The 10000-nt window shown below is 45.1% G+C and overlaps 1 protein-coding gene across 1 annotated transcript in view; it reads right to left on the minus strand.

Annotated features, from left to right (window-relative positions):
* LOC127928932 (voltage-dependent T-type calcium channel subunit alpha-1H-like) overlaps window positions 1-10000 on the minus strand; it is a gene marked incomplete at its 3' end in the record, with an annotated part of 75079 nt that overhangs the window by 19334 nt on the left and 45745 nt on the right. The gene's annotated exons all lie outside the window — the stretch shown is intronic.

Consider the following 10000-nt stretch of genomic DNA (forward strand, 5'->3'; position numbering starts at 1 on the left):
ATGGACACAGTAGGAAAAAAAAGGGGAGTCTATATACATTGTGTGCAAAAGGCATGAGGTAGGCGAATAATTACAATTTTGCAGATTAACACTGGAGTGATAAATGATCAGATGGTCATGTACAGGTAGAGATATTGGTGTGCAAAAGAGCAGAAAAGTAAATAAATAAAAACAGTATGGGGATGAGGTAGGTAAAAATGGGTGGGCTATTTGCCGATAGACTATGTACAGCTGCAGCGATCGGTTAGCTGCTCAGATAGCAGATGTTTGAAGTTGGTGAGGGAGATAAAAGTCTCCAACTTCAGTGATTTTTGCAATTCGTTCCAGTCACAGGCAGCAGAGAACTGGAACGAAAGGCGGCCAAATGAGGTGTTGGCTTTAGGGATGATCAGTGAGATACACCTGCTGGAGCGCGTGCTACGGATGGGTTTGCCATCGTGACCAGTGAACTGAGATAAGGCGGAGCTTTACCTAGCATGGACTTGTAGATGACCAGGAGCCAGTGGGTCTGGCGACGAATATGTAGCGAGGGCCAGCCGACTAGAGCATACAAGTTGCAGTGGTGGGTGGTATAAGGTGCTTTAGTGACAAAACGGATGGCACTGTGATAAACTGCATCCAGTTTGCTGAGTAGAGTGTTGGAAGCAATTTTGTAGATGACATCGCCGAAGTCGAGGATCGGTAGGATAGTCAGTTTTACTAGGGTAAGTTTTGCGGCGTGAGTGAAGGAGGCTTTGTTGCGGAATAGAAAGCCGACTCTTGATTTGATTTTCGATTGGAGATGTTTGATATGAGTCTGGAAGGAGAGTTTACAGTCTAGCCAGACACCTAGGTACTTATAGATATCCACATATTCAAGGTTGGAACCATCCAGGGTGGTGATGCTGGTCAGGCGTGCGGGTGCAGGCAGCGAACGGTTGAAAAGCATGCATTTGGTTTTACTAGCGTTTAAGAGCAGTTGGAGGCCACGGAAGGAGTGTTGTATGGCATTGAAGCTCGTTTGGAGGTTAGATAGCACAGTGTCCAAGGACGGGCCGGAAGTATATAGAATGGTGTCGTCTGCGTAGAGGTGGATCAGGGAATCGCCCGCAGCAAGAGCAACATCATTGATATATACAGACAAAAGAGTCGGCACGAGGATTGAACCCTGTGGCACCCCCATAGAGACTGCCAGAGGACCGGACAGCATGCCCTCCGATTTGACACACTGAACTCTGTCTGCAAAGTAATTGGTGAACCAGGCAAGGCAGTCATCCGAAAAACCGAGGCTACTGAGTCTGCCGATAAGAATATGGTGATTGACAGAGTCGAAAGCCTTGGCGAGGTCGATGAAGACGGCTGCACAGTACTGTCTTTTATCGATGGCGGTTATGATATCGTTTAGTACCTTGGGCATGGCTGAGATGCACCCGTGACCGGCTCGGAAACCAGATTGCACAGCGGAGAAGGTACGGTGGGATTCGAGATGGTCAGTGACCTGTTTGTTGACTTGGCTTTCGAAGACCTTAGATAGGCAGGGCAGGATGGATATACAGTGCCTTGCGAAAGTATTCGGCCCCCTTGAACTTTGCGACCTTTTGCCACATTTCAGGCTTCAAACATAAAGATATAAAACTCTATTTTTTTGTGAAGAATCAACAACAAGTGGGACACAATCATGAAGTGGAACGACATTTATTGGATAATTCAAACTTTTTTAACAAATCAAAAACTGAAAAATTGTGCGTGCAAAATTATTAGTTATTAAAATTAAAATTATTACTAATTATTATTAGTATCTGTGCTTTAGAATCAAGTAGGCTGCCACCAGTATCTGTGCTTTAGAATCAAGTAGGCTGATGACATGTAGCCTGCCACCAGTATCTGTGCTTTAGAATCAAGTAGGCTGCCACCAGTATCTGTGCTTTAGAATCAAGTAGGCTGCCACCAGTATCTGTGCTTTAGAATCAAGTAGGCTAATGACATGTAGCCTGCCGCCAGTATCTGTGTTTTTTAGAATCAAGTAGGATTTTGACATGTAGCCTGCCGCCAGTATCTGTGCTTTAGAATCAAGTAGGCTGATGACATGTAGCCTGCCACCAGTATCTGTGTTTTAGAATCAAGTAGTCTAATGACATGTAGCCTGCCACCAGTATCTGTGCTTTAGAATCAAGTAGGCTGCCACCAGTATCTGTGCTTTAGAATCAAGTAGGCTGCCACCAGTATCTGTGCTTTAGAATCAAGTAGGCTAATGACATGTAGCCTGCCGCCAGTATCTGTGTTTTAGAATCAAGTAGGCTGCCGCCAGTATCTGTGCTTTAGAATCAAGTAGGATTTTGACATGTAGCCTGCCGCCAGTATCTGTGCTTTAGAATCATGATAGCCTGCCACCAGTATCTGTGTTTTAGAATCAAGTAGTCTAATGACATGTAGCCTGCCACCAGTATCTGTGCTTTAGAATCAAGTAGGCTGATGACATGTAGCCTGCCACCAGTATCTGTGTTTTAGAATCAAGTAGTCTAATGACATGTAGCCTGCCACCAGTATCTGTGCTTTAGAATCAAGTAGGATTTTGACATGTAGCCTGCCGCCAGTATCTGTGCTTTAGAATCAAGTAGGATGTTGACATGTAGCCTGCCACCAGTATCTGTGCTTTAGAATCAAGTAGGATATTGACATGTAGCCTGCCACCAGTATCTGTGCTTTAGAATCAAGTAGGATATGGACATGTAGCCTGCCACCAGTATCTGTGCTTTAGAATCAAGTAGGATATTGACATGTAGCCTGTCGCCAGTATCTGTGCTTTAGAATCAAGTAGGATATTGACATGTAGCCTGCCATCAGTATCTGTGCTTTAGAATCAAGTAGGCTGCCACCAGTATCTGTGCTTTAGAATCAAGTAGGCTGCCACCAGTATCTGTGCTTTAGAATCAAGTAGGCTGCCACCAGTATCTGTGCTTTAGAATCAAGTAGGCTGCCACCAGTATCTGTGCTTTAGAATCAAGTAGAATGTTGACATGTAGCCTGCCGCCAGTATCTGTACTTTAGAATCAAGTAGGATGTTGACATGTAGCCTGCTGCCAGTATCTGTGCTTTAGAATCAAGTAGGCTGCCGCCAGTATCTGTGCTTTAGAATCAAGTAGGAGATGGACATGTAGCCTGCCACCAGTATCTGTGCTTTAGAATCAAGTAGGCTGCCGCCAGTATCTGTGCTTTAGAATCATGTAGGTTAACGACATCTAGCCTGCCACCAGTATCTGTGCTTTAGAATCAAGTAGTCTGCCACCAGTATCTGTGCTTTAGAATCAAGTAGGCTGCCGCCAGTTTCTGTGCTTTAGAATCAAGTAGGTTTACGACATCTAGCCTGCCATCAGTATCTGTGCTTTAGAATCAAGTAGGCTGCCACCAGTATCTGTGCTTTAGAATCAAGTAGTCTGCCACAAGTATCTGTGCTTTAGAATCAAGTAGGATGTTGACATGTAGCCTGCTGCCAGTATCTGTGCTTTAGAATCAAGTACGCTACCGCCAGTATCTGTGCTTTAGAATCAAGTAGGATGTTGACATGTAGCCTGCCGCCAGTATCTGTGTTTTAGAATCAAGTAGGATGTTGACATGTAGCCTGCCACCAGTATCTGTGCTTTAGAATCAAGTAGCATGTTGACATGTAGCCTGCCGCCAGTATCTGTACTTTAGAATCAAGTAGGATGTTGACATGTAGCCTGCTGCCAGTATCTGTGCTTTAGAATCAAGTAGGATGTTGATATGTAGCCTGCCACCAGTATCTGTGCTTTAGAATCAAGTAGGCTGCCGCCAGTATCTGTGCTTTAGAATCAAGTAGGATGTTGACATGTAGCCTGCTGCCAGTATCTGTGCTTTAGAATCAAGTAGGATGTTGACATGTATCCTGCCACCAGTATCTGTGCTTTAGTATCAAGTAGCATGTTGACATGTAGCCTGCCGCCAGTATCTATACTTTAGAATCAAGTAGGATGTTGACATGTAGCCTGCTGCCAGTATCTGTGCTTTAGAATCAAGTAGGATGTTGATATGTAGCCTGCCACCAGTATCTGTGCTTTAGAATCAAGTAGGAGATGGACATGTAGCCTGCCGCCAGTATCTATACTTTAGAATCAAGTAGGATGTTGACATGTAGCCTGCTGCCAGTATCTGTGCTTTAGAATCAAGTAGGATGTTGATATGTAGCCTGCCGCCAGTATCTGTGCTTTAGAATCAAGTAGGATGTTGATATGTAGCCTGCCACCAGTATCTGTGCTTTAGAATCAAGTAGGCTGCCGCCAGTATCTGTGCTTTAGAATCAAGTAGGATGTTGACATGTAGCCTGCCACCAGTATCTGTGCTTTAGAATCAAGTAGGCTGCCGCCAGAATCTGTGCTTTAGAATCATGTAGGTTAACGACATCTAGCCTGGCACCAGTATCTGTGCTTTAGAATGAAGTAGGCTGCCACCAGTATCTGTGCTTTAGAATCAAGTAGGCTGCCACCAGTATCTGTGCTTTAGGATCAAGTAGGATGTTGACATGTAGCCTGCTGCCAGTATCTGTGCTTTAGAATCTATGAAAACACACCCTTCTCCCTCCACTATATAAAGCCTTGACAACAATATAACCTCCTGTTCCGGATATAGGCTGCCGCCAGTATCTGTGCTTTAGAATCAAGTATGTTTACGACATCTAGCCTGCCACCAGTATCTGTGCTTTAGAATCAAGTAGGCTGCCACCAGTATCTGTGCTTTAGAATCAAGTAGGCTGCCACCAGTATCTGTGCTTTAGAATCAAGTAGGATGTTGACATGTAGCCTGCTGCCATTATCTGTGCTTTAGAATCAAGTAGGCTGCCGCCAGTATCTGTGCTTTAGAATCAAGTAGGATGTTGACATGTAGCCTGCCGCCAGTATCTGTGCTTTAGAATCAAGTAGGATATTGACATGTAGCCTGTCGCCAGTATCTGTGCTTTAGAATCAAGTAGGATGTTGACATGTAGCCTGCCACCAGTATCTGTGCTTTAGAATCAAGTAGGATGTTGACATGTAGCCTGTCGCCAGTATCTGTGCTTTAGAATCAAGTAGGATGTTGACATGTGGCCTGTCGCCAGTATCTGTGCTTTAGAATCAAGTAGGATGTTGACATGTAGCCTGCCACCAGTATCTGTGCTTAATTTGTAAGTCGCTCTGGATAAGAGCGTCTGCTAAATGACTTAAATGTAAATGTAAATGTTAGAGTCAAGTAGGATATTGACATGTAGCCTGCCACCAGTATCTGTGCTTTAGAATCAAGTAGAATGTTGACATGTAGCCTGCCACCAGTATCTGTGCTTTAGAATCAAGTAGAATGTTGACATGTAGCCTGCCACCAGTATCTGTGCTTTAGCGATGGAACTATCTTCATTGACTCTCGTTACGGCCTGTACGAACTTCCTTAAAAAACAGGGCTCTGAATAAACATCTGAAACAACATCTATTTCTACACCAGCCAATCACTCACCTGCCAGGATAACAGACAGCACCTGACCTCACTGCCTCTCACAGGAAGTCAACAACTGAAACCATGTCTATTTCTGCACCAGCCAATCACTCACCTGCCAGGATGACAGACAGCACCTGACCTCACTACTGTCATGACATTGGCCTGGGGGGGGTAGGTTTATGACAGTCATAAATACCTCTCCCCTCCTTTTATCCTCTCTCTGCCCTACTGATGTGACATTTGAAAAAATCCCTTGGTTAACATAGGAGATTCTGGGAACATCAGAAGGTGGGGGGAAATGAACTATATTCTGGTAATCCGACCAGTTGAACATATGCGGTGGTACTTAATGAATATGATGTCAGTTCGGTTGTCATCTGAGACATTCTCCTCAATGATAAGATGACATAAACTCTAAAAGTCTACACATTGTAGTTATCAGATTCACATGGAATTGTTGTTCAATTTAAATGTTTGAATGTGAAATTATTGGTGAAAAGATTAAATTTAATTTTAGCTTCCAAATGAGAGATTTGGTTTTTCATAAGGTACGGGCTCTGCCCCTGTGAAGAGACATGGGTTATAAAACTATGAAAACACACCCTTCTCCCTCCACTATATAAAGCCTTGACAACAATATAACCTCCTGTTCCGGATACATTAGGATGACGATCCGATGTCAGAATGGTTCAGATAATAACTACAGAACGAAGCCAACATCAGCGTGAGCTTTGGTTGCGAATGGTATGAACTTTGAACTCTTATTTACAACAGAAGTGATACCTCATTGCCGTTGAGTTAGCAACAGCAGCTGCAAATGTGGGCTCGGAAAGAATAGACAGAGTATCCCGTCTACCACACAACGACGTTACTACAACGTATCCAATTTACCAGCAGAGACATTCTTCAAAGGACAAAGGACTCTGTTGGGCAACACGGCCTTCCACCTACCACCAACCTACTGAAGCGCAGCTCAGAGTAAATATTTACTGCATTTTCCTTTTCCAAATGGGTGGTAATTTAGAATGCATAAGACCCTGTATTTACGATAGAGACATCGTTTCTCCCTTTGTTCCTCAGTCTTCCCGCTCTTTCACTCAAACCCAGCCCCCTTTTCCACAAGCTGTCATATCTGTTCCGCCCACTAGGGACGTTTTCCTTTATGACGTCATTTGTAATCAAGTTATGATTCATTCTGTGTGATTAGTTAGGTATTTATTAAATAAATAATTAAACCCAATTTTGTATTGCTGATTCAACTTGTTAGCCAGGGTTCGGGCAGATAACCAAGAATTTACCATTTTCAGATGAGACTGAAATAAGGTGACGATTAATATTGACTGCTATTGATGTAAAATATTACTAGGTCTTTAAGACTTTATTGGGAAGATAACAGCTCTATAAATATTATTTTGTGGTGCCCCGACTTTCTAGTTAATTACATTTACATGATTAGCTGAATCAGGTAATATTAATTACAGAGAAAGGATTTTTTAGAATAGCATGTCATATAACTTAATCCGGCATAGCCAAAGACACGACACAGCCTCTCACAGGACAGGAAGTCAACAACTGAAACAATGGTTATTTCTGCACCAGCCAAACAGGAAGTCAACAACAGCTCAATTCATTTTCGATCTTGAAGAGGCATTTTTTTTCAGTTGTTATTTCTTATTTCTATTTATTTTAGACCTGTTTTGGAAGTAGCTACCGGCCGTAAACAGGAGTACGTGACGATAGTAGCTCAGCCAAACTCCACATTTGGTGACTAACGAGCGGCATTACGACAGTGTAACATTGTCTAATAGGGGGAGGTTTTGAATCGGTGCTTCCTCGGGCCGTCAAACAGGTCATATGCTCATCGTCGACATCTCTAAAAGCACAGATACCAGGGGGCACGTTTAGTCGACATCTCTAAAAGCACAGATACCCTGGGGCACGTTTAGTCGACATCTCTAAAAGCACAGATACCGGGGGGCACGTTTAGTCGACATCTCTAAAAGCACAGATACCGGGGGGCACGTTTAGTCGACACCTCTAAAAGCACAGATACCGGGGGGCACGTTTAGTCGACATCTCTAAAAGCACAGATACCGGGGGGCACGTTTAGTCGACATCTCTAAAAGCACAGATACCGGGGGTACGTATAGTCGACATCTCTAAAAGCACAGATACCGGGGTACGTTTAGTCGACATCTCTAAAAGCACAGATACCGGGGGCACGTTTAGTCGACATCTCTAAAAGCACAGATACCGGGGGGTACGTATAGTCGACATCTCTAAAAGCATAGATACCGGGGGGCACGTTTAGTCGACATCTCTAAACGCACAGATACCGGGGGCACGTTTAGTCGACATCTCTAAAAGCACAGATACCGGGGGGTACGTTTAGTCGACATCTCTAAAAGCACAGATACCGGGGGCACGTTTAGTCGACATCTCTAAAAGCACAGATACCGGGGGGCACGTTTAGTCGACATCTCTAAAAGCACAGATACCGGGGGGCACGTTTAGTCGACATCTCTAAAAGCACAGATACCGGGGCACGTTTAGTCGACATCTCTAAAAGCACAGATACCGGGGGCACGTTTAGTCGACATCTCTAAAAGCACAGATACCGGGGTACGTTTAGTCGACATCTCTAAAAGCACAGATACCGGGGGCACGTTTGTCGACATCTCTAAAAGCACAGATACCGGGGGCACGTTTAGTCGACATCTCTAAAAGCACAGATACCGGGGGGCACGTTTAGTCGACATCTCTAAAAGCACAGATACCGGGGGGGTACGTTTAGTCGACATCTCTAAAAGCACAGATACCGGGGCATGTTTAGTCGACATCTCTAAAAGCACAGATACCGGGGGCACGTTTAGTCGACATCTCTAAAAGCACAGATACCGGGGGCACGTTTAGTCGACATCTCTAAAAGCACAGATACCGGGGCACGTTTAGTCGACATCTCTAAAAGCACAGATACCGGGGGCACGTTTAGTCGACATCTCTAAAAGCACAGATACCGGGGGCACGTTTAGTCGACATCTCTAAAAGCACAGATACCGGGGGCACGTTTAGTCGACATCTCTAAAAGCACAGATACCGGGGGGTACGTTAGTCGACATCTCTAAAAGCACAGATACCGGGGGGCACGTTTAGTCGACATCTCTAAAAGCACAGATACCGGGGGGCACGTTTAGTCGACATCTCTAAAAGCACAGATACCGGGGGGTACGTTTAGTCGACATCTCTAAAAGCACAGATACCGGGGGCACGTTTAGTCGACATCTCTAAAAGCACAGATACCGGGGGGCACGTTTAGTCGACATCTCTAAAAGCACAGATACCGGGGGCACGTTTAGTCGACATCTCTAAAAGCACAGATACCGGGGGGCACGTTTAGTCGACATCTCTAAAAGCACAGATACCGGGGGCACGTTTAGTCGACATCTCTAAAAGCACAGATACCGGGGGGTACGTTTAGTCGACATCTCTAAAAGCACAGATACCGGGGGGTACGTTTAGTCGACATCTCTAAAAGCACAGATACCGGGGGCACGTTTAGTCGACATCTCTAAAAGCACAGATACCGGGGGGCACGTTTAGTCGACATCTCTAAAAGCACAGATACCGGGGGCACGTTTAGTCGACATCTCTAAAAGCACAGATACCGGGGGCACGTTTAGTCGACATCTCTAAAAGCACAGATACCGGGGGGCACGTTTAGTCAACATCTCTAAAAGCACAGATACCGGGGGGCACGTTTAGTCGACATCTCTAAAAGCACAGACACCGGGGGGCACGTTTAGTCGACATCTCTAAAAGCACAGATACCGGGGGGTACGTTTAGTCGACATCTCTAAAAGCACAGATACCGGGGGGTACGTTTAGTCGACATCTCTAAAAGCACAGATACCGGGGGCACATTTAGTCGACATCTCTAAAAGCACAGATACCGGGGGGTACGTTTAGTCGACATCTCTAAAAGCACAGATACCGGGGGCACGTTTAGTCGACATCTCTAAAAGCACAGATACCGGGGGCACGTTTAGTCGACATCTCTAAAAGCACAGATACCGGGGGGCACGTTTAGTCGACATCTCTAAAAGCACAGATACCGGGGGCACGTTTAGTCGACATCTCTAAAAGCACAGATACCGGGGGCACGTTTAGTCGACATCTCTAAAAGCACAGATACCGGGGGGTACGTTTAGTCGACATCTCTAAAAGCACAGATACCGGGGGCACGTTTAGTCGACATCTCTAAAAGCACAGATACCGGGGGGCACGTTTAGTCGACATCTCTAAAAGCACAGATACCGGGGGCACGTTTAGTCGACATCTCTAAAAGCACAGATACCGGGGGCACGTTTAGTCGACATCTCTAAAAGCACAGATACCGGGGGCACGTTTAGTCGACATCTCTAAAAGCACAGATACCGGGGGCACGTTTAGTCGACATCTCTAAAAGCACAGATACCGGGGGCACGTTTAGTCGACATCTCTAAAAGCACAGATACCGGGGGCACGTTTAGTCGACATCTCT

The sequence above is a fragment of the Oncorhynchus keta genome, unplaced genomic scaffold (genome assembly GCF_023373465.1).
Source record: "Oncorhynchus keta strain PuntledgeMale-10-30-2019 unplaced genomic scaffold, Oket_V2 Un_scaffold_5050_pilon_pilon, whole genome shotgun sequence".
Classification (NCBI taxonomy): Eukaryota; Metazoa; Chordata; class Actinopteri; order Salmoniformes; family Salmonidae; genus Oncorhynchus; species Oncorhynchus keta.